Raw genomic sequence first — 26,385 nt, forward strand, 5'->3', positions numbered from 1 at the left:
TAAGTGAATATGTCTCATCTCTCATACATTTCTGTGAACAGAGATTGACATATTTATTTTTATTCTATTATTCTTTCTTTATGTACAACATACCTTGTATATAAATGTACTTGTACATAAATACACATATGTGTATGTATGTGTGCATGTTTTTTCCTCCCCAAAACATATGTATGTGAGAGAGAGTAGAGGACAGAGTGAAAAATACATGTTAATATCTTTTAGCCAATGATAATTAAGTGCTTACTATTGAAGTCAGGCACTAGTCTAAGTGTTTTATTTTATGTACTAATTCATCTAATTCTTACTGCAATCTTACGAGTTAATAGAATGTCATCATGCCTATTTTACAGATGAGGAAACAGAGATACTAAGTAATTTGCCCATCGTTAAATAACTTATAAGCAGCAGAGCTGGAATTCAAACCCACAGAGTTAGCAGTGACTCTACATAGTGACCATGTTGTTCATGTTATATCTAATCCTCACAACAGCTTTATGAGGTAGGCAGAAGCCATTCTGCCAAAGAAAATGGGGACTAGTGAAAATTAAGTAACTTATCCAAGATTGCATTGTAGGTAAGGTACAATCCCAGTAATGGTCATGAATACTATGACCCAAAATTCAGTGTTAAGGATGTCCTAAGTCTTGATACCTGATTGGATTTCAGGCCCAGTGGTTGGGCAGTAGAAATATATTGTTAAAAACAATATCCTTTCACATTTCCAGTGGCATTATTCAGAAAGTGATCTAGCAATATCTATTAAAATTAAAAATGTAGAACAATCCCACTTCATAAATCTGAACTGAAGAATTTTAAGAATCAGAATGTAAGAATATACAAAGATATTTAGTAGGTACTAACTGCAATACCAAGAAATTAGAAACAGCCTGAATATCCATTAACAGCTAAATGGTAATTATGGAATAGAAAAAGAATAGAGAAGATCAACAAAGTCAAAAATTGGTTCTTTTAAAAGGTCAATGAAATTTTAGCTAGACTGACAGAAAAACTTTAGCTAGACTGACAGAAAAAAAGAAGGAACATGCAAATTATTAAAATCAGGAATGAAAGCAGAAACATCACTACTGATCCTCTAGAAATAAAAAGGATTATAAGAGAAGACAATGTACAATTGAATGCCAACAAATGAGATATCCTAGATTAAATGGACAAATTCCTAGAAAGACAAAAACTAACAAAACTAACTCAAGAAGCAGTAGAAAATCTGAATAAACCTATAAAAAGGAAAGATGTTGAATCAGTAATTTAAAAGCTGCCCTCAAAGAAAAGGACAGGCCCAGATGCCTTCACTGTTGAATTCTACTAAACATTGAAATTAAAACTGAAACTTGCAAACTCTTCTGAAAAATAGAAGAAAAATAAACATTTCCTAACTCATTATAAGAGACCAATATTATACTAATTATAAAACCAGACCAAGCGTCATAAGACATGAAAACTATAAACCAATATCCCTTATCAATATAGACACAGAAATCCTCAACAAATATTAAAAACCAAATCAGAGCAATATATTAAAAGGGGTTATACACCACGATAAACTATCCCAAGCATAGAAAGATGATGTACATTAAAATCAGGCCAGATGCAGTGGCTCATGCCTATAATCACAGTACTTTGGGAAGCCAAGACAGATGGATTACCTGAGGTCAGGAGTTCAAGATCAGCCTGGCCAACATGGTGAAACTGCGTCTCTACTAAAAACACAAAAATTAGCCAGGTATGGTGGCACACGCCTGTAATCCCAGCTACTCAGGAGGCTGAGGCAGGAGAATTGCTTGAACCCGGGAGGCAGAGGTTGCAGTGAGCCAAGAGCTCCCCACTGCACTCCAGCCTGGGCAACAGAGCAAGACTCTGTCTCAAAAAATAAAAATAAATAAAAATAAAACAATATACCATCCTATGCTAGTAGAATTAAGTAGAAAAATCACATGATCACCTCAATAAATGTAGGAAAAGCATTCTATAAAAATTCTGCGTCTTTCATGACAAAAAAAAAATTCAACAAGGCAATGAAATGAGACTTTCTCAAAATGGTAAATGGCACCTAGGAAAAACCTATAGCTAATATCATAATTTATGATACAAGACTGAATGCTTTACTCCTAACAGCAGGAACAAGACATGGATATTGGCTCCTACCACTTCTATCCAACATTGTACTAGAGGTTCTAGCCAGAACAATTAGGCAGAAAAAGAAACCAAAAAGCATCTATATTGGAAAAGAAGAAGTACAAGCTCTCTGTTTACAGATAACATGATCTCGTATACAGAAAATCCAAAGGCATCCACAAGAGAAGCATTGGAACTAATAAATAAGTGTAGTAGATTGCAGGATATAATATCAATACACAAAAATCAATTGTATTTCTATATACTAGCAATGAACAATTGAAAAATAAAATTAAGAAAACAATTCTATTTACAATAACATCCAAAAGAATAAAATACCTAGGAATAAGTTTCACAAAAGAACAATATTTGTACTTCAAACACTACAACACATTGTTGAAAGAAATTAAAGACATAAGAAAGTGAAAAGATATCCTATGTTCATAGATCAGAAAACTTAATATTGTTAGGATAGCAACACTCCACAAGTTGATCTACAGATTCAATACAATCCCTATCAAAACTTCAGCTGTCTTCTTGTAGAAATTGGCAAGCTGATCCTAAATTCATATGGAAATGCAAGAACAGCCAAAACAATCTTGAAAAAGAACAAAGTAGGACTCATACCTCCTGCTTTTAAAATTTACTATAAAGTTACAGTAAGCAAAACAGTGTGGTACTGGCATAAGAACAGACTATAGATCAACAGAATAGATTGAGGATTTTGCTATAAATCATTTTTTTATGGTTGGTTAGTTTTCAACAGAGGTGCCAACATCATTTAATAAAGAAAGAACAATATTTTCAACAAATGGTTCTGGAACAATATATAAAGAACTTTTACAACTCAACAATATCCACATGTAAAAGAATGAAGTTGGACCATCTACCACACGTTATGTACAAAATTTAATTCAAAATAGAAAACTGGCCTAAATACAAGAGCTAAAACTATGAAACTCTTAGACAAAAACAAAGCAGGAAATCTTTATGACGTTAGTTTAGGCAGTGGTTTCTTAGGTATGATATCAAGAGAGAGCACAAGAGATAAAGGAAAAAATAAATTGGTCTTCACAGATTTTAAAAATTTTGAGCTTCAAAGGACACCATCAAGAAAGTGAAAAAATACTTGCAAATCATTATCTGCAAAGGGACTTTTACCCAGACTGTATAAAGGGCTCTTACAATTCAATAATAAATAGACAACCCAAGTAAAAGATGGGCAAATGATTGTAATTAACAGACAGTTCTCCAAAGAAAATATACAAATGGCCAATAAGCACATGACAAAATTCTCATTAATCTTTGGGGGAAATGCCAATCTAACCCACAGTGAGATAGACACCACTTCACACCCACTAGGGTGACTACAATAAGAAAGACAGAAAATAACAAGTGTTATAAAGATATGGAGAAATTAGAACTTTCACACGTTGCTATTAGTATTGTAAAACGTTGTAACTACTTAGAGAAACAGTTTGGCAGTTCCTCAAAATGTTAAATATAGAGTTACCATATGGTCCAGCAATTCCACTCTTAGGTAAATACTCAGAAGACTTGAAAACATACGTGTACTCAAAACTTGTACACAACGTTTACAGCAGCAGTATTCATAATAGCCAAAAAGTGAAAACAACCTAAGTCTATCAGCAGATGAATGAATAGACAAAAAGTTGTATATTCATGCAATGGAATATTATTCGGCCATAAAAAGGAATAAAGTACTGACACTTGCTACAACATGGATGAACCTTGAAATCATTATGCTAAGTGAATGAAGCCAGACATAAGGCTACATGTTGTATGAGTCTGGTTATGCTAAATGTTCAGTACATGCAAATCCATGCAAACAGAAAGTAATCTGGTGGCTACCAGGGGCTGAATGGAGAGTGACTGCTAACAGAGAGGGGGTTTCATTTTTGGGTGGTGAGATGTTCCAAAATTATACAGTGGTGATGGTTGTATGACTCTGTGAATATAATAAAGGCCATTTACATTTTTTTTTTTTCTTTTGTGATGAGTCTTGCTCTGTTCTCCCAGGCTGGAGCACAGTGGTGCAATCTTGGCTCACTGCAACCACCGCCTCCCAGGTTCAAGAGATTCTCATGCCTCAGCCTCCCAATCTCAGCTGGGATTACAGGTGCATGCCACCATGCCCAGCTAATTTTTGTATTTTTTTTTTTTCAGTAGAGACAGGTTTCACCACGTTGGCTAGGCTGGTCTCGAACTGACCTCAAGTGATTCACCTGCCTCAGCCTCCCAAAGTGCTGGGATTACAGGCGTGAGCTACCACGCCCTGCCCATTACATTTTAAAAGGGTGAATTGTATGGTATGTGAATTACAGCTTGATAGAACTGTTTTTTTGTTTGTTTGTTTGTTTGTTTTTTGAGACGGAGTCTCGCGCTGTTGCCCAGGCTGGAGTGCAGTGGCCGGATCTCAGCTCACTGCAAGCTCCGCCTCCCGGGTTCACGCCATTCTCCTGCCTCAGCCTCCCGAGTAGGTGGGACTACAGGCGCCCGCCACCTCGCCCGGGTAGTTTTTTGTATTTTTTAGTAGAGACGGGGTTTCACCGTGTTAGCCAGGATGGTCTCGATCTCCTGACCTCATGATCCGCCCGTCTCGGCCTCCCAAAGTGCTGGGATTACAGGCTTGAGCCACCGCGCCCGGCCTAAAACTGTTATTTTTAAAACAAACAAACAAACAAACGGTTTCTCCATGCAAAAAGCAAAAAATAAAAATAAAACATAAAATAGTGGACTAAATGGTAATACACAAAAATAGTGAAGTATATCTACCAGACTAAAGAAAGGTTATGCTGAGTCTAAAAAAAATTAAGTTTATAGAGTAATGTGTATTTTATCCTATTTCCATAAAGTAAAAAACAAAAATCTGCATTATATAAACTGAATCTGCCTGTATATGTTTGTACAAGTATGGGGAAGGGCTGAACAAATAGCAGAATAGGACATTACTTTCCTCAAGATGGGGGTGAAGGGAAGTTACTAGCTTTTTCTTTGTACATCTTTTCATCGTTTTGCTTTATACAACTTTGCATTGTTTGACCTATAAAAAAATCACTTTTATAATTTAAAAATTTGAATATAGACAAGTTAATAGGGAGAAAATAGCATTTTAAAGAGAGTCACCTACTGTCCGCACAGGTAAGGCTAGTCCTGCCCACTCTGGCACCACTCCAGCATAAGGAGGGAGGGTGTCCAGGAGAGGCTGCTGACTCATAGCCTCCCAAATACTCAGACTGTAAACAGTTAAGGATGCAAATGCCATGACCACATCTGTATCCTCTCTGTTTAGTCCTGAACATGCTGTGAGCATTTCATTAGCATTTTCAAAAGGACAGTGTACTTCCCACCATGGAATTTTATGATTAAAAATTTTTCTTTGGCTGGGCGCCGTGGCTCACGCCTGTAATCCCAGCACTTTGGGAGGCCGAGGCAGACAGTTCACGAGGTCAGGAGATCAAGACCATCATGGCAAACATGGTGAAACCCTGTCTCTACTAAGAATACAAAAAAAATTGGCCAGACGTGGTGGTGGGCACCTGTAGTCCCAGCTACTCGGGAGGCTGAGGCAGGAGAATGGCATGAACCCAGGAAGTGGTGCTTGCAGTGAGCGGAGATCGCACCACTGCACTCCAGCCTGGGCGACAGAGCCAGCCTCCGTCTCAAAAAAAAATTTTTTTCTTTTTAAGCCTAAAGGAAAATCTACGTCAGATTCCAGGGTGCTCCTAGACTTTCGCCTTTTTCCAGTTTGACCATACCTGGAAAGCAAAATATCTGGCTTGAACAAAAAAGGGTCACAAAATGCAATATCATTAGTGTTGCTAGATCAATTTCAGCATTAATCATATAATCAGGGAAATTAACCTAACTTTTAACATACAAACTGTGGTATAAAATAAATAAAAACTGGTATTTATCCTATATTCTTCTTACTAAGGGCAGCAAAAAGATAGTGCTGGCGATCATTTTCATGAAATACACATTTCTCAATTTTTCATGGGAAATCTCCCTTTGTGTTTAGCCACAGCCTCCATATCTGATGCCAATGCTTACTGCACATTAGTATTTTCTAGATGACAAACATAAAGCACCTTTTACAAATAAAGTGTCAAATGTGTTGTCACCAATGTTATCATACAATATCCCCAAGGGAAAGGAGACTGCTGTGCAGAACTGATACTTGCCTGGAACAGAAATAAATGTAAGATTCTTGAGTTTTCATTTCCTTTATAATTACTGTCCTCCCCCCGACTTTAATCATATTATTATAGATCTTTAAATATATTATCTAGAGAGTAAAAAACTCTGGTTCTGAAAGCAAATGAAATGATGGTGAGGGTGGCACAGAGATGCAGTTATTAAAAACCGGTTAAACAAGGATCCTCCTAGCATTTCAGATGGCTAAAGAAGCAATCAAAGGCTGTTGCTGACAGACAAAGATTGCATGATAAAAAAGAATAAAAGGCATCAGAATAAAATTTGCTGTAAGTCTTCCCTGGATTAGTCTATGCTTACAAATTAAAAATCCATGACTGACTCTTTTCATGATCTCTCCTCTCTTTGCTTAGTCATAAGTCTTTCCAGGATGCAGATTGGATATGGGTGGCTGTCTAGGTGTGGTAGGATCTTATTACATGGTAATTTGCATTGTTAGGCCTGTTTTAGTGTTGGGTTTTTTTTGTGTGTGTTTGTTTGTTTTCTGGTTTGTGGGAGGCGGGTGGCAGGGAGGGTACTGGAATTATATTTCAAGAGCTGTTGTTTGTTTCTTTTGTGTGACTTTCACCCTGGGAAAACCAACAGAATAAAGATCATACACAGAACAAATAGGAGACTTCCTTGATCAGAATCTATTCTTCAGATGAATGTTTATTACCACTGCTAAGTCCTAAATCTACCTGCTTGAATAAAGAAAACATTTAACATAATCAGCTTATGGTATGTTTACAGGATGTGACATTTTGATTTGTATTTTTTATACATCTAGTTCTCTAAACGCCACAGCTTGGACACACAGTTTTGAAAAATCAAACAAAGATTTGTAACATAATGCAATCAAGGAAAATGAGAAGGCCAATTGCTGGCTAAGTGGGCTAAAAATTATTGAACTCAGCTCTCAGCTGAGGTTCTTTTTATGAACAATTCTATTGCTAACAGTTTCACGATTCTAATGTGTAACCAGCCCCTTGCTTCAGGGATGCTGTGGGTATGGCATTCCCCAGTGCACCTGGACACACTGTAAGGGAGATCTACGCTAGGAAAGATAGTAAGGACACCACACCTTTAGTGCCAGTGAGGATTCTTTTGTCTTTGAGGAGTTTTCTAAAAAAGGTTTTTCCAAATCCACAACATCTGTGGTCAAAATTAGGTCAGGTTTCTCCAACTCAGAAACATCCTTTAGGGAGATTTGCCAAACATCCTTTAGGGAGATTTGCCAAATTAAATCTTATTATCCAAATTATAAAGCTGGAGGGATCTTAGAAATCATCTAGTCCAACCACTTCCTTTACAGATGAGATCACCAGGGCCCGTGAATGTTGACTGGCTTGCTAGTGATCACACAGGTGGGGCAAACCCAGACAAAACTCCGAGTCTTTCTGGTCCAAAAAAGTCAATTAATCAAAGGGCTCTATTAAAAACAGGGAATAAATTATTTTAAATTCTTGACCTTAACAGTTTAATAAATCTGTTCAGAGAAAAAAAAAAACCCTAACAAAGTGTAAATCATAATTAAGTATTTAAAAAACAATTCAAAATACAACAGAAGATTTGTCACAAGGTAATACACAAATTTCCAAATGAACTATCAAAGGTTGTTGCTGACAGACACAGATTGCATGATAAAAAAGAATAAAAGGCATAAATAAATATAAAATAAAGTTTTATAACATATATTATTTTAATAGGAAATGTGTAAAACATAACACTTAAGTAGTCAAATAATTTTTATGGATAGAGGAGTTTGACCAAAAAAGTTTACAGACCTTTGCTGTAGGCAGTTCAAAGGCACCCTAAAAACTGGGTCTGGAGGGATTTTGCCCCCCACGGGAACTTTGAAAAGAAGATCTCAGAGAAACTTTAGTTAATTCATCAAATGGCATAACCAGATTGTGGGTAATAAGTTTATTTATCTAGTCCATCATTATGTTTAAATTTTGGACTTCATAAAGAGACACAACTAAGATCAGAGAATGAGTTGAAACATTTTATTTCTTCAATGCCAACATGCTTAATTATTTCTCCCTAATTGGAGCTCAAATTTAGGGAGTTATTTGAAGATTATTCATCTTCTAAATTACATACAACTTTCTTTTTCTCAGAAGTTTGTACCATTTTCTAAACATTCATATTCTTCCTCTAAATTAGGTGGAAGAAATAGGATCACTCATCTTATACTAAAGAGATACATGTAATTTTAGGCAAAGATGTCATAGGCTGGAAAAGGACCAAATGAAAATTATAGAAGAGACACTTTCTACTGGTCTCCTTTGAAGACTGAATTAGGAAAAACCACACTACAGATACATTCCAATCAGTCAGTTCTGAAAAAATACTGTGCTGCCCAGGGCTCATACCACGTCGTGAGTTACCCCTAAGCCCATAATGGCATGGGCTCTTAGGACTAATGGGTAAGTCTGAACAGCAACAAACCAATCAGGTCACTGTTGCCCTAATTAAATGAATGTCCTCTTGGGGCCTCAGCAAGTGACTCCAAAGTTGGAAAGTCAACCCTGAGAGTGTGTAATTAATATGGCAGTAATGACTGTGAAGGCCGGGGCTTAATTCCAGAAGGCTCCCATGTTCCATATGATACAAAATACACTTGAAAATGATTTACTTTCTGCATATGTTAAGGTAGCAAAAGGCTTCTGGAAGGTTGGTGAATAGCTGCTGCCCTCTGCTATTGCAGGGCCCCTCCCCGTAGGACCCTCTCTACCTAAAGGGTAGGGCCTGGCACAAGACCTGCCTGCAACTCTAGGGCATAGACTGTGAGATCTTGGACTATTACTCCTGGGTAGAAGCAAGTTGCAGAAGCCACAGAGAGACCACAGAGGAGCAAGGATTGAACAATAACAATAAAAATCCTAAGAGGGTCTCATACAGCTGAGGGGGAGAAGGGAGAGGAGAGGTGAGGAGAAATGGGACTCAGTCTGAGATTGTGTGGGAAGCAGAGCTGCCTAGGAGTGGGTAAGCAGCACCTCAGAGGAAGGTGAGAATGTAGGAAAATGCAATGGGTCCTCTGGTGACTCTGTGTGAGCCCCAGGCATGAACCACCTAGATTTCCAGCTGAACATATCCCCCATTCCTAACTAATACCAATGTAAGAGTTTCCATGAAAATGCATGTTTAAAAAGGCCTGACAAATGCATAAAAGGGAAATTTTGTTTTCTATTTTAAAATGTACACTCAACTTGGCCATCACTGTATTTCCCAGTATTTCCCTTCAGGCCGAATTTGTTATGAAGGTGTGGAAGCAGCCAAACATACTTCTTGGGTAGAATGTCTAGCCAAGCCATGCATAATGGCCGGGGATCATCCATGGCTCTGGGAAACAGGAGTGCTCTCTAGGCGGCCATTATCCCTTCCTACTAGGCCCTGTCATTCTCTCTTATTATACAGAATGGTCAGTGTCTTCTGTCACCAGCGTGGTACAGTGGGTGAAAGCACACTGTAAGAATTTTAAAATTTAGATATAATGCTGGCTCTAGCCCATAATCCCTTATTCACAACACCAAAACTTTAAAAGAAAAAAGAAAACATTTACTAACCCGTTGGCAGCAAAACGTGAGCCTTGGGGGAGAAGAGCCCCATCTCCCATGCAGAAGAATCTGGAATAATTTACATAGGTATTCTGCACTCCGGGAGGTGGAAATAGCTCCCCACTGCTTAAGTGTGGGAAGTGGCTTCCTTCCAAACGGTACAGTATAAAAACGGAAGAGGAAAGACTCCATTCATAGTGGGAAAACCTGACGTGGTCATCATCAACGGTGAGAACTCCTGTTGCTAGAGTGTCCCCTTACTATATCATGAGAATGGTATTTACCTCTGTGGTCTTCAACCCTAAAATCCTATAAACCCAGTCTATTCATAAGAAAAACACCAGACAAATCCCAACTGAGGTACATTCTACATGTACTGGAGCAGTACTCCCCAAACTGTCAAGGTCATCAAAAACAGGAAAAGTCTGAGAAATCATAACAGCCAATAGGAATCTATGGGGATGTAGCAACTAAATGTAATGGCACATCCTGGATGGATCCTGGAGCAGAAAAAAAAAAAAAAACACATCAAGTAAAAATTAAGCAAATTTGAATATAGCATAGACTTTAGTCAATGTATCAGTATTGATTCATTAATTGTGACAAATGTACCATAGTACTATCAGATGTTACCAATAGGGAAAACTGCATATAGGACATATGGGAACTCTCTGTACTATCTTAGCCATTTTCCTGTAAATATAAAGCAGTTCTAAAATTTTAAAAGTTATTTTTTAAAAGCTGACCTGAATAAGGCTGCTTATGGTCTTTGCATATCACACATACCCATTCATTAAGTTTTGCAGTAGAAATATTAACGTATTTGATGACTTCAAATAATAATAGATTGAGACCCTGCCTCAAATATTTGAGGTATAATGCACTATCTGCCTTACGCATATATTTAGAAACATTTGGATTTCTAAAATCCAAAAACTTGTGAATACTGAACACATCTGGTCCCATAGACTTCAGGTCAGAGACTATGTACCTGAAATACTATTAGTGCTAGTAATATAATTAATAATGCATTTTAGTTATATGGTGGCTTTAACAGACATTTTCAGTCTAGCCTGAACTCTAGATTGATAGCAGTGTTAAGTATTTATTGTGTACTATAATCATTATAGTTATGTTTATAGAATAATGTAATTGGATCCTTAAAATCTGTAAGATAGAAATTCTTACGCACATTTTCTAAAGGAGGAAAATGAGCTTCAGAATGGTGAAGTCACTTGCAAGGACCCGCCCCTGACATTTTTGGGGCCAAATGCAATGATACAAATGGCGGTCCTCCAGTCCACTGTTCCACTCCCCTTTTCATTCCTCTCGTGTCAGGCTCCAACCTGCACCAGAAGAGAGGACAGCCCAGCCAGCCTGTCCTGGGCCTAGAAAGACCCTGGAAGTGTGCTTCCAGTTGCCTGGTCAAGGAGTTCTGGAACCTGAGTGCACTGCGACAGAGGTCTCAAGTCAGCACGTGTTCATGGCCTCCAGATGTCTCTCTCTCCGTGAGGAGGGCTGTATCTTTCAGATAGTCAGAGTGAACCAGTCAAGGTCGGACTCTAGGGCAGGGTCCCAGACTCCAGGTCTAAGGACTGCAGGGCTGGTGTTCAAATACAGGTTTGCCTGTCACAAATGCTCATGCTCTGTCTATTCTTATATGCTGCCAAGGAAAAAAAAAATACACCCAAGGACCACAATATCAATTTGAAGGCCGATTTTTGAAATGTTTTATTTGTATTTTTAATTGAGTACCAAAGAGCCTATCTTAAGGTCTGATATTCAGATATGATACTGGCAAAGTCATCTAATTACAAAGCACCCTAATTCAATTTTTTTAAACATTAAAATCCTTAGATTTCTAAATTCCTCAACTTGATTTTTAAATACGTCTCACGGGAACTTTCTGTGTGTCAGGCAGCCTTTTTGGAGATTGATTCCTCACTAAGTGGTACAGGTTCTAATGGGGCAAGCTACTGCTTTGCACCAATGGGGAAAAGGAAAGCCCTAGCACAGACTCCTTCCTTCTCTATTTACATTATCTTTTAAACGAAAAGAGTTGATTTTTTTACACTGTATTTGGCAGTCTCTTTGTTGAGCCTGTGTTACTGAGAAAGCAAATAGATATAATGAAAAGCTAGAGATGTGGAAATCTCTGGTAATTTAGATTGCATTGATTTTCCTAGTATTCACCAGAAGCACATTTTGCCTCTCTCTTCACCTCCTTGGGTTGGTTCTGCATATGTGATTGTGAGATGTGTCAGTGATACCAGTTCAGTCTCCCAGCCGGACAAGATTCCCTGAAAGCAGGGGCTGTCAGTCAGTCTTCCTCTCCTAGGACCCCTCACGGGCTTGGTGCATTGCCCTCTGCCCAGAGATGCTCCATCCCCTGGTAGAGACTGAGAGCCAGCTGGAAACCCAGAGAAGCCTGGGAAGGTTCCTTGCTGAGGTAACTGTCTGCCCAAGATATAAGTTTTAAATGGATGAGTTCACATTCCTGCAGGCACTCTCCCTGGGCCTTCACTAGGCCACCAGTTCATCTTTTTGCTCTTTTTATTTCCTGAGTGAGCAAATGTATATCAGCAAAGGTGAGTCATTTTTCCAATCAGTGTGTCAATGCAAGGGATTACACCTGCCCCTACTGATGGAGTCATTGACATCTTACCTCTATTACTTTGCATGGCATGCTTCCAACAAGTAGTCTTTTCTATCTCTTACACATAAACAGAGCCCTAGAACGAGTCAAGGTTTTCCCTTTCTCCCTCCTTCCTCCTGAGACTGTCAGGGGAGCTCAGTATTTCTTCACCCAGAATCCCCTGCACTCCATAAAAGGGAACCAATGCCATAGGAGAGGCTGCTGGTCACGACAATACTCAGAAAAGAAGGATGTTCTCTGGGGTCACTGGGAGCTCGGAGCAGAGGGCAGAAGTCTCTTCGCTCTGTGTAGCCTTTTGACATTACCTTTTATCCAAGGGTTTTTTTCCAAGATTGATCAATTAAGCCTCAATTTTCAGTGAAGGAGGCATTTGTCCTGTTTATAAGACAGATTTTAACTCAGTGCCCTGCACAAAGAATGAAAATATTCTTGGTTAAAATCACTCTAATGTTTATTGGATGTTGTTCTCATAAACCTTATACATACTGTTTCCACTGCCTGGACCCTAGAGGAACCCCCATCCCTAACTCTCCCCAAGCACTTAGCACAGCTGACTCCTGCTCATTCATTACATATGGTTTCTGGAGAGGTCATCCCTATTGACCTATCTAAATAGGTCTCCCCCACTACCACCCTCTGCACTATCCTTTAAGAGCAGTTTTATAATTCTTTTTAATTTGCTTACTTACTTTTTAGAGATGGGGCCTCACTATGTTGCCCAGGCTGGACTTGAACTCCTGGACTCAAGTGATCCTCATGCCTCAACCACTTGAAAAGCTAGGACTACAGGTGCACACCACCTCACCTGGTATCATGATTTTATAATTCTACATTGTATTTATTTACTAGCATAATCAAGTTAGGATAGTAAAGAAACCAGAATCAGTATATGCAGACAGAAAGCAATTTATCCTCTCCTTCCTCTGCCCCTTTGAAATCTGCTGTCTTCATATGTTCTTTCCTGTCTCTAGACGAAAATCTCCACCAGTCCCATAGCTATCCCAGACACTCCCAAGTCTTAAACAAATAGTCTGTTTTCTCGGGTGATTTTAATATCAGAACTCTCCACCTAGGTTAACCAATGATTCCTCCCCTCTCCCAGCTCAGATCTGCTTCTGCTCCAGGCAAGGAAGCTCATCAGGAAGACAGCCTTATCAGCTTTCTCCCCGCTCCACCTCCTCCCATCTTTGCAGCTGTGGATTCCGGCTCTTTAAGGTTGGGGCAGCTGAGGGAGAGGAGGGGAATATAGGTCTGTCTTGTCAGATGACACTGTCATCTGAGGTTTGTACCTCTGCATCTGGCAGATAACCAAGCTTCCCAGGCCTGCTCTTTATGGAGTTTTCAGAGGTCCTGCCCCCCACAGCTGCTTTGCCAGGCAATATTCTTTCTGGTTGGTCCCTTAAGAATTTTCCCCACCATCCCATTCTGCCATTCCATTCTAGGGACCTGTCTCTTTCCAGAGTCACCTCACTCCATTGTTTCTCCCTCTCAAGTTGCTGCCAAGATGACCCAGTCTGCTCCTTCCTCAGAGTCAGTTTTTTCCCAGTCAACTACGGAAGGGCTGGCCATTCTCAATACAGCACCTCTTCTCTCCACTGCCCCTGCCTCTGCCTTGAAATGCCTCATATGTCAGTCCCCAAATCCCCCAGATTCAGGGAACACAGGACAGCGCTCTCTCTGAGTGGTTCCCCGGAAGCCTCCTCACTACTAGTTTTGAAAGTGGGGGATACACAGCTCCTACCTACAGTGAGGGGAACCCCACAGCACAGTGACAACTCTCCTCAGGAAATCCCCTCTACTAACACCAAAACCTCCAAGAACACTAAGACTTCTCCTCAACCCTGGAGCCCTGGAGGTAGATGATGGGTTCAGACCGGCAGAACCAGTACCTTTTCTGCAAGTCCTGCAGAGGTAGTCTAGCACCTCAGTTTAGAAAGCCAAGAGACTTGACACCTACTGCTTTGTTCTTTGGTGCCTCAGCCAAAACTGAGACAGAGAGATCCTGTTACACTTGTTTGTGGTCAGTCTCCCCCATTAAGCTATAAACTCCAGGAGGTAGGGACCTTGGCTGTTTTATTCACCAATGTATCAGCAGAATGCCCTGCATAAGCTCCCAGCGGGTATTTAACAAATATTTTTTGAGATAACAAATATACAATAGGATGAAGATGGTGATGACATAGTCACCATTTTACTGAAGAAGGAAAAAAAAAAGATGAGAGAACTTTTATGTTTATCAATAAAATATCTGATCTTGAAATAAGTTACCTTGTGATTCCTTCCCCCGAAAGAAGCTCCTGAAAGACCTAAGTCTAAATCTTAGAGTTAAAGTTTTCATTTAAAGTCCAAAAATGCCTGAGGCTCAGACAGCGAATGCTTACACAAGAATTAACAGATTGGATGCTGGCTGATGATGCTAATGTCAATTCTTTGTCTAGACATGCAATGCCAGTTCTGCTGACACATTCTCTTAGAGCATTTTTTTTTCCAGGATATGAAACTGGCCTCTGGGTCAGTGATATTCAGAAATAAATCTGGACCTCTGCAGAGAAAACCCTTCAAAGTAACCCTAACCCCCATGCTTTGCCCTTAATGAGTCTCACCAAGCTTCTTTTTCACAGGGGCAGACTTGGAAAAACAGGGAGGCAGCACCGCATTTCAATGAGGCTGATGCCATGTTCTTCTCACTTGGCAAAAGCGTGGGAAGGAAGAAAGAAGCTGAAAAAGCAAATTCCCCCAGACTCATTCCATGACAAATGGACCAAGTGCATAGGGATGGTGATGGATAACAGGAGCTGCTAGAAAAATAGCCTAGCAAATACCCTCCCCATGTTAAAATGTCCTCTATCCATCAATAAGGCACTGTGGGGTAGGAGGAGGTGGTTTAGAGTTCAGCCTCCAGCCCCAGGAAGAATGGGAAGCAGAGTTATGGAGAGAGCCTTGCTTTACAAGTTTGTGCCTGCTCTGCACACACAGCTTCCTCACAGACAAGTCTCATTCCCCAATTCCCTTCTGTACTCTTCAGCAGAACTGATGACAGAGAGAAGATTGCATATGCCAAGCCAAAGCCAAGGAAACTGTCTCTCGTAATAATTTCCACCTAAAAATAAATCTTTAAGAGAATGGAAATTTTGGTTGAATTAACATGCACCTAAGAAGGATTCTTCCAAACACAAATATAACAGTTTCAAAATTCTGCAATAGAAATTTAGACTTTAGAGAATGTGTCTTCAGATGCCCCACACTTTACAAGTAAAGATACCAGGCTTTTAAGGTGCTAAGTGACGTGACCAAGGTTACACAGCTCCTCTCACTGGAGTCTGCTTCTTCCAGCTCTAACCTCGTGCTCTTTCCACTATGTTATTCAGTCTTCTGTGTATAGTAAAGCATTTCTTCACCTAGCTCAGGTAGGGCACTGTAGCCACACTTCCAAAATGGATCAGATAACTTGATTTAATAGTTTCCAGTTTTTATAACTGCACATCATTCTATTGCTCTAGCATATATTAAACCAAAAGAGTGTCCCTGATTCCAGAAATTTAACTTCAGAGTTACACAAGGTGTGTTGGCCTAAGCATATAAACTGAGGTTTTATCCTAACGCTGCCTCTGACTCACCAGAACATGTTGGGCTAGGCATGAAATTGTCTCAGTTTCTTCACCTGTTCAGTGGGGGAGAGTAATGCTGATCTGTCACTTATTCACTTAAAGAAACTGCCTGCCTAGAAACTACTGAATAATTGTGGTGAAAAAGCTTATGAAGATTCTAATTATAAACTACAGCCATATAACAAAGGCATCAAAATACATAACTCCGAAGCTTTCTAATAATCATGACAGACAGCATTTTAGTGTGCCAGAGAGGTGACCGCTACCATTCAAGCATATTTCCACACAAAAAATATCATTATCATATTGTTTCAACATATCAGAGGTGTTGATTAAGGCTACAGAATTCGAGAGACAAAATTAAAATGGAAATTTGCCTCAAACCTGCTGAGACTGGGTGTGTAGCATGTTCCTGAGGTTTTATCTGCCAAACAAATCTTCCCATCAGCAGAAGAAAACTAGGAACTATTTTCTCATGACCAAAGAATCCCTATGTGGCCAACAGTCCCTCTCACAGTGTCAATTTTGTGAATTCACCATAAGAAAAGAATTCCAGACAAAAGATAGGCAATAGCAATAAGTCTGATGATGAAATTGAACCAAACTTCTGCTTTGTTTCTCACTGACAATATTCTGTACTACATTTTCTAAGACCGAGCTAACGGTGGGATTCATGTGGATGGGATAAAAATTAATTTCTTTTTTTTTACTTTCAAAAATGACCATAAGATGGTTTTAAAGTGCTGATAATGTCCTGTTGCTAATCAGCACAGGCTCTCTACACTATAGCAGCATAAGTAATCACTTTGACACTTACCTAAAGAATTGTATGGTTGGCAAAATGAGAAAGAAAAAGAGATGGTGGCTTCTTTAATCAGTCTTCAACAGGACAGCTAGAATGATGTGATAACAAAGCCTTACCAAATCATTTGTAACAAGGGAAAAAGTAGTTTTAACAACAGATCTTCTTTCAAAACAGTGATGTCATTAGGCATTCTGTTTAATGCCACATAGAAAACTAGGAATAAAAGCATAAATTACTCACAGATGATAATAAATATTTAAAAGTAATAACAACGATGTTGGAATAATTATAAGTGTACGTACAATTGAGGGCTCATGAAACGCTTTCCACTTCCAGCTGTGCATAATCACAGAATATGGGGCACTAAAGTTACCTGGTACTGTGGTAGAGACAGGTAAGGTTTGCTAACTATCCATGTGCTCTCCTACATTTCCCAGTTTCCTTTGCACTTAAGATTGAGGTCATATGACTAGTTCTGACCAATGGACTCTGATACAAAGTAACCTGTGTCACTTCCTGGCTGAGGCAATTAAGAGCCAGTGTGCTTCATTCTTCACACTCTTCCCTTTTCTTCCCCTGCCTCAGCAACAGAGAGCCACATGTTCCAGATGGTGTACTGCCACAGACAGGGAAGCTGCTGAGTCACAATGAACTTTACATGAGTGAGAAGAAACCTTTGCTGTGTTAAGCTAATGAGATATCAGGGGTTGATGTTGCAGCACTAGGGTTAGTTACCCTGACAAACAAAAAGGCTCTATGTTAATGTGTTTGCTGTGGCCCAGAACTTAAATTTAAGCTACTGACACTAGGCTTCTAAAAATAGCATTAGAGGAAAAATAATATTCCTTTTTTTCTCTATTTAAATTTTCTCACTGTTGCTGGTCCTGCACAGTCTAAAGCAGTGGTTTTCAAAGTGTAGTTCCCAAGACCAATAGCATCAGCATCATCTGAAGACTTGTTAGAAACATAAATTTCCAGGCCTTGCCTGAGGCCTGCTGAATCAGAAACTCTGGCAGTGGGTCCCAGCAATCCACATTTTAACATGTCCTCCTGGTAATTCTGGTGGAACTGGTCTAAGGCAAACTTTCCTTGAGTCCACCTGAATGTGATTCTCATGCAGCTAATTTCTCCCTTTATATCACATGCAGTCAGCAGTGTTCAAATTCCTACTCTTTTTATGCCCCTCACTTTTTTTCAAACATCAGCTTTTACATTGATTAACTGCACATAGCCTTGCTATATAGTTTAAAGATAACTTCAAATTCTTTGTCACTGCTCCCACTGAAAGGTGGAATCTCTTTCTCCACCCCCTTGAATATAAGTTGGGCCTGTAACTGCTTTGGCCATTGCAATGTGGCAGAAGTGAAGCTGTGCCAGTAAGCCTAGCCCTTAAGAGGACTGGGAGCTTCCATGCTATGAGGAGGCCAAAGCAGCCTCAAGGAGAATTAAGACCCCCAACTGACAGCCCCCACTGAGCTACCCGCTGTCAGCCAGCATCAACTATCCACTATGTAAGTATGCCATCTTACATGCCCTGGGCCAGTTGAGCTCTGAGATTGCTGCAGCCCCAGATGACTTTATGTGGAGCAGAAGAACCTCCCAGTTGAACACAGTCAGCCCAGAGATTTAGGCAATGTAATAAAATGGCTATTGTTTTAAACCACCAAGTTTGAGGGGAAGAGGAAAGATATGAAGCAATAGACAATCAAAATATTCACTATTGTTTTTGAAAAGTACTATTAAAGTCAAATTTTAATAGGTTCTACTTACCAAAAATTTCTCTCTGGCTCAAACGAACTAACTTATATGGCTTCTTGCAATGACCTTTTCCTACTATTTCCCTCTCCTTTGGCTTACATTTAAAAAAAATGTAAGTTGTTTCTCCAACCTTGATTCTGGAAGCTTGTAATAATTTTACTACCTATCCCATGGGTGTCAAATAGACATCTAAGTCTTTGTCTTCTACATCCATAGCTGTTAAGAAATACAAAGAAATGGAAGCAAGAAGTTCATAATCTCATCAGAGAATTTCAATAGAGTTTAGTCAAGGGAGGAGTCAGACTTTGCAACCTAAATAAAAATTCTCCTTTCCACATTTACCCCCAAATGTAGTAACCAAACAAGATCAAGAACATGATTACCAGAAAGTTTACAGCTGCAAAAGCATTATCCTAGTTTTGAATTTCTTTGGGAAAACAGATACTTGCAAAATGAAAAATAAACTAATATTAAGTGATCATAGCTATTAACTGATGGCTAACGACAGCTTGGGCAGGTTGATGTTCACAAACATGTTACAGCACTTAGGAATCAATTATTTAAAGCTAAGAGTCAAAAGCTAAGCATTCAAAGTATAAGCACATGCCAAGAGGCTACAACTAGCAAAAGACCAACTTGCAAAGACCTCTAACCCAGAAAAATTATATGGGCAGTAAATTTCAGAGGGTGAGGAGCATGCCCTTATCTCTCTAACTCCAGAATCCAGCAAAGTGTTTGGTATATAAAAGTGGCAAACACGGTGAAACCCCAACTCTACTAAAAATACAAACAAAATTAGCCAGGCGTAGTGGCGTGCACCTGTAATCCCAGCTACTTGGGAGGCTGAGGCAGGAGAATCGCTTGAACCTGGGAGGCGGAGGTTGCAGTGAGCCAAGATCGCGCCGCTACACTCCAGCTTGGTGACAGAGTGAGACTCCGTCTAAAAATAAATAAATAAATAAATAAATAAATAAATAAAGTGTCTGGGTATGTGTTTATGAATGAACAAATGAATAAGTCATAGCAAAGAAAGAAGCAAAAGAGGCCAAAGTGGAAGTAAAGAAGTGATAAAGAAGAATTTCAAATACAAATACCTCCAAGCACAGGCATCACTAAATGTCTTAAAGGTGCTTTCTCAACTAAAAGCAATTGCGATATAAACTTTGGTCATGTAAATAGCAGCAGCTAAACAGGCCCTGCAGCTTTGAGCTTCCCAAAGCAAGTCAGGTCTGGGAAGAGGAAAAACAAGGCTTTCAGCACCTTAAAAGGTGCTAAAGAAAGGGCAGGTCTCAAACTCCATTTTGGCCATCTTTCAGTCTTTGAAAGAATGGAGTCAGTAGTCATGTTACAACAAGATGGGTCATCTAGTATTAACAGAAAGTCAATTCTATATGTACATAGAAGCCTCTGTCTACCTGAAATTTTTAATATATTAAAATTCTTAATGATAACTTTCAAATATTAACATTTCCACCAAAAAGGGATGAATTTTCACTTAGGACTCATAATTGATACGTTCTGGCCATCAAGACACCTAATTATGTTTTACTGCTTCAATTTTTCATTATTTAACTTTATATAAGTGTATTAAGTAATTGTTCATTTTCTTGCTATAATTCTGAGGCTGTCCTACCAAGTATATGTATAGAAACAGCCCCTCAAGCATCTGATTGCCTAATTCTCATTATTTAGCAATACTTTCTGAAATAAAGATGAGTTCAAAGACACCAATAAATAAAAATTAAACAATAACATTTCAGTAAGTGAAACTCAAATCTTTGTTTTTCACATCATCCAAAAAAAGCCTCTATAAATGCATTAGGTTAAATATATTTGCCATGTTTTACAATATATAAAATCAGACTCAAATTTTGGACTTGTAAAGGAACTTTTTTTACTAACGTGTCCAAGTCCTCATTCACACATGGAAAAATCTGAGGTTTATAGAGTTGAAATAACTTAGCCTAATTAAAGTAAATGTTTACGCAAGCACCATTGTTAATGGGTAGACTCATCCATTCAATAAACATATATCTAGCAGGGAGCTGGGGACCAAGTACTCTACCCGCCCTGGGTCCTGCCCTCAAGACACTCAGTTTAGGAATCAACCCACATGAAAATGGTAATTCAATTCTGGGTCACAGCTTCTGTAAGAAAAGTTAAGTGGTATCACCAGCAAGAGAGCAAATTCAACTGGGTCAGGAGATTAGATGGGGGAAGATGCTGGAGAAGCCTTCATAGAGAAGGAGATTTAAGCTATAGATTAAAAGTGAATACAGGTGGCACACTATCCCCACCTCAGTGGAGTTTCAGTGAACCCAGCAAGTCCATTTCACAGGTCAGATAAGAAGACTGTGTGAGAGTTCCTGTTTATATAAGAGAAATCATGCCTGTAATGGAGTCATGTGGGAAGGAAAATTGCATCACTGTTATTACATTCTCTTATAAATATTGTTTATATACACATCCAATTACTTCTTATCATGCTCATTGAATTGTCTTTTACAGCAATTTACTTTTAAGTTGTTACAATATCATTATGTTGAAGCTGGAAGAAAGGAAACCATTCTCCCTTATTGAAACTCAGACATTGTAACGTGGAGTGATTTTCCCAAGAATCTGGTTAAGTCAGCAGCACCAGAGTGTCAAACTTCAGGGTCTGTTTCTAATCTACTGAATCATACTGCCTCTTGGAAATGGGCCTCTTTTTGGATGTCTGACTGGATAAGATTAGGTAATAACACAATAACTAGCAAACACCAAGAGCCAATTAGTACATGCCCTGTGAAGGTGTTTCAGATGTGCTTTATTTTGAAAGAGGAATGGGAAGCTGCCAAGCCTCACACAAATCATGTTTACTCCTGTATTTAAGCTGAATTATACACAATTTTTAGTACATTTTTAAGTATTTTCCCACTGCACCTCCACCATACCTCTTCTCATGTAAGTACATTAAAGACACATTGTTGAAAGTTCACTTGGGGCTTAAGAAGAAGAAAATGTATTCAATGACAAGGTAATACAGGAAGTCCCAACCTAGTATAATTTAACATTTATAGGTATCAAAGTCTGATAAGAACTTCAAATTCCCACACTCTGCCCAGAGAAAAATACTATCTCTTTGCTTACTCTGCCTTTTATGCTGTGCCCATAAAATACAGAATAAAGTGATCTGGCAATTTAGTCAATGTAAACAAAAAAAAGTACACGATTCAATTTTTTTTTTTTTTTTTGAGATAGAGTCTTGCTCTGTTGCCCAGGCTGGAGTGCAGTAGTGTGATTTCAGCTGACTGCAACCTCCACCTCCCATGTTCAAGCAATGCTCTTGCCTCAGCCTCCCGAGTAGCTGGGATCACAGGAGCACGCCACCATGCTTGGCTAATTTTTGCATTTTTTTAGTAGAAATGGGGTTTCACCATGTTGACCAGGCTGGTCTCAAACTCCTGACCTTGTGATCTTCCCACCTCGGTCTCCCAGAGTGCTGAGATTACAGGCGTGAGCCACCATGCCCGGCCAATTCAAATTTTAAAAAGGAATATTATATAGTCAATTGGAGTGACTACATTGACCAAATTAATGAGATTATTGCTAAATCATTTTCCTTTGTTCTTTCTGGGGATTCTCCTAAGCATGGGCATTTATGGAACGAACTTGTAACCACAGAAGATAACAAGCCTTTAATTCCTCAAATGGTCAACATTTGTGTGTACACTCAAAAAACTTGTAAGCTGGTCTGATGCCAATGTCAAATACTCTGCTACACACCCTCCTAACATTAGTGCATGCCACCCCTCCACTCTGTCACTATATGGCTGACACCACGTGCCCATTGGTCATAGAGTTGTAAGTAAGAGAACAGAGCTCATCCAACACAAACCACCATCTCCATAAACAACTCAAGTTTATCTTCACAAGCTGTAAGACTTCTCAGAAGAGCACAGAACAAAATCAACAATAGCAGCTTTGAATAGGATTTTCAATAGCAAGACTATACATAGTAATAGAGATATAGACTTTAGTAAGATCAAACCTGTTTAAGAACATTGGTTAGGCAGACTGGGGCGTGGTGTGGGTACCTGCCTTTGCTCCTTCAGGTAGAGCAGTCATACCCCACCCATCTGGGAATGAGTAAAGAGTAGTACAATTCCCTATTCTGCATTTATCAAATTGTTTTTTGTTTGTTTGTTTGTTTGTTTTTTCTGGGGGAAAGGATGAACTTTTAGCTGGTGGCCACATGAAAAGCCACTAGTGTGAGGTGTCTATGTTGCTTATCATTTGAGTAGAAAATGAATCTAATTGGAGAATGCCAACCATTTCTATGCAATGGAGGTTTAGTGTTGCTAGCTAAAGAGCTAGAAATTCAGATTTTTATTGTAAAAAATCAAGAGAAGCCAGAAATCCACATGTTTGTTATAAAGTCTCCTGACTTATTTTAACATCAAAAATCCAAACAAAACAGGTCAATATACTTAATTTGGTCCATTGGCCACCAGTTTAAGATGTATGACATACATAGGAATTATCATTCACTGACTCATTAATGCAGTGAATCATTAATGTGTAATGAATATACATTTATCTGACAAGTTCCAACATATTTAAGATTATCCTTATATTAGTTTAATTCTATGCATAATTTTCTTGAGTTAACTGGCTACAATCCCACTACATGTTAACTAAAGAAGATCCAGCTTTGAATAAGGTAACATTTCTAACTTCAAAAAGACACAGTGTAATGGTGAATAAAAGTCAGGAGGTAAGTGAGGAGTGTTACAATAGAGAAGTATATTCAGGATGAACAAGGGTAAATTGATAGAGGTAATGATGCCAGATGAAGTTGGAAAGACCAGGTAGCAAAGGCCTTAAGTGTCATGCGGATGAGGATACCAGCAGCTATCACTACTGAACACAGATAATGCATGAAGTGCTATGCTTACACTGTAAATACATTACCCAACATAACTCTCGCACCAACCAACTCAGGAAGAGACTATCATTATCTCCATTTTATAAGTAAGGCATCTGAAGATTGGAGAGGTCAAGTAAACTGTCCAAGGCCATGGCTATGTGGGGCAGAGTCAGAATCTGGGCTCACAGCATTTATCTGACTCCAAAACCCATTCTTTCAGCCACCATGAGTTTGCTAAAAGAATTGAGATTTCAGCCTATAGGTAATGAAAACAAATGAAGATCTTAGACCTGCATTATTCTATTCTGTTTTCACAAGATTCTGTAATCTAAATAACAAAAAGTAAGATAACTTTTATATCTGAAGAAATCAAGAAAGGTTAAGCAATTAAAAGCAAGAGAAACAACGGGCTCCTAGCACCCAAAGAGATCAGTCTCCAGCCCAGGACTCATGTTGGTTTTACATGGCTGGCAAATATTACTTTCCAAATACTTGATATGCTTTCAACAACCACACTTCTTCAAATTCAGAAGTTCCAAGAGCATATTCCCAATTAAATCCTCTCCCCAGTAGAACCCTAGCTATTTCTAGCCAAGTGGTTCCTAATTTGTGATGTCAATCTAAGAAATACAAAATGACTACTGGGACAAAGAAGAAGAGCTGTCATCAACTTCTCCACAGCCAACTGTGTGTGCTGAACTACAAACTCCATTTGAATGTCAATATGAAATAATGGTACACTAAGACTTTTCTTTTGTGTACTAGTAACCCTTTTTATTCCTTGCAATGGATGTAAAGCATTTAAGCAATCAACTTTCTAGGTTCTAGCCACATTTTATTTATGTCTGATGAAAGTTTGCCCTCCCACCCTCTTAAGGTTTTACTGCAATAAAAATTTAATACCACTTCTATTGTTCAGGTCAAAATTAATAATTAGAAGGGGATTATTATTTATAACAGTGATATAACATGGTTGGACCTAGAATATGACAGAGATAATTATCTACTCACAGAAGAAAATAGTTGCATAAATGAAGCTATATTCTGGCCACTTTTGTTCCCCAGATATGCCACAAAACTGTCATCTTAATGCTTTCCAGAATGAAAAAAAAAATATAGCAACTTTCTTCATAAAAAATAAACATAACAGCAACCACTTGTTAAGCACATATATATATGTTACAAGGACACTGTGAGAAAGCTATACTACCCCAACTTTTTCAGAGGAGAAAACTAAAACTCAGAGAGGTTAAATAATTTTTCCAAGATTAGATAACTAGTAAGTGGAGATCTAGGAATTGAACCCAGAAAAATCTGACTCCTAAGTCCATACGACACTAAGCCCTAAAACACTAGGAAGTCTTAGGCCTTGGAGAGAGAAATAAAGGGAGAATGCAAGAGGTAGTGATAAAAGGAGCTTGAAGTTTATATGAGACTTTATATAGGAAGATCTTGAAGAATGGAGATTATTTAAATAAGCATAAAATGTAGACATGGCAAGAAATCAAATAAAATATAAAGAGAAATTATAGAATGGGAATGATATTTGCAAAATAGATGACATACAGCAAACCAGGAACAGAGGAGAACTTTCTGAAAATTATAAAGAACATCTACAGAAGACCCACAGCTCATTTCATACATATAGGTGAGAATATGGACACTTTCTCCTTTAAGTTAGGTGCAAGGTGAGCATGCCTCCTCTCACCACTCCTTTAAGCATTGTACCAGAAGTCCTAGTTTGTGCAATAAGACAAAAAGACGAAATAAAAAATAAACAAATTATAAATGAGGAAATAAAACTGTATTTACAAATAGCATGATTGTCCATGTAGAAAATAACAAAGAAGCAACAATAACAACAAAATTCCTGGAACTAATAAGCAAGTCCAAATCTTTATCTGTATAAAAGCAATGAATAATTGGAATCTGAAGCTTAAAAAATAATACCATCTAATATAGCACCCAAAAAATAAAATAAAATACTTATGTATATATATATAAAATCTATATATTGAAAAATATGAAATTCTAATGAAACAAATAAAAACCATCTAAATAAATGGAGAAATACTGTGTTTATGAATTAAAACACACATTGTTAAGATATAAATTCTTCCCAACTTGGCCTGTAGCTTTAAAGCAATACCAACCAGAATCCCAGCAAGGTATTTCATCTCTATTGAAAAACTGATTCTCCAGTGTATATGGAAAGGCGAAAGACCTAGAATTGCCACCACAATAACTAAAGAAGAAGAACAGTGTTGGAGGACTTACTATAAAGCCTTAATATAAAGCTACAGAGATCAAGACAATGTGCTATTGCGAAAATAACAGACAATGCAACAGAGAGTACAGAAATAGACCCACATAAATATGATCATTTTATTTTTGAGGAAGAAGCAAAGGTAATTCAATGAAAAAAAGGATTGTCTTTTCAATAAATGGTGCTGAAACAATTAGATAATCATATGCTAAAAGAAAAAAAAAGAACCTAAATTCAGATGTCATACCTTTCATAAAATTAATTCAACTGGATCCAAGACTTAAATGTAACATTCAAAATTATAACACTTCTAGAAGAAAACATAGAAAAACATCTGTGTTCTTGGGTTTAATGACGAACTTCATTTATAACACCAAAAGCACAACCTATGAAAGGAGAAATTCATAAGTTGGACTTTATTAAAATTAAAAACGTGTGCTCTGTGAAAGACACTGTTACGAAATGAAAA

The 26,385-nt window shown here is 38.4% G+C and overlaps 1 long non-coding RNA gene across 3 annotated transcripts in view; it reads right to left on the bottom strand.

The window, feature by feature from the left end:
* Positions 1 to 7,833: 7,833 nt before the first annotated feature.
* Positions 7,834 to 26,385, bottom strand: part of LOC105491994 (uncharacterized) — a 123,424-nt gene continuing 104,872 nt past the window's right edge. Inside the window, exons 5-10 of one of the 3 annotated variants that reach the window (XR_011624856.1) lie at positions 19,561 to 19,681; positions 18,754 to 18,957; positions 16,996 to 17,071; positions 12,876 to 12,976; positions 11,107 to 11,577; positions 7,834 to 10,414 (exon numbers count right to left, since the gene is read on the bottom strand). This is a non-coding gene — a long non-coding RNA (uncharacterized lncRNA). The other 2 variants (XR_011624855.1, XR_011624857.1) reach the window with 2 other exon arrangements.

Source organism: Macaca nemestrina, chromosome 6 (genome assembly GCF_043159975.1).
Source record: "Macaca nemestrina isolate mMacNem1 chromosome 6, mMacNem.hap1, whole genome shotgun sequence".
In the NCBI taxonomy this organism is placed as follows: domain Eukaryota; kingdom Metazoa; phylum Chordata; class Mammalia; order Primates; family Cercopithecidae; genus Macaca; species Macaca nemestrina.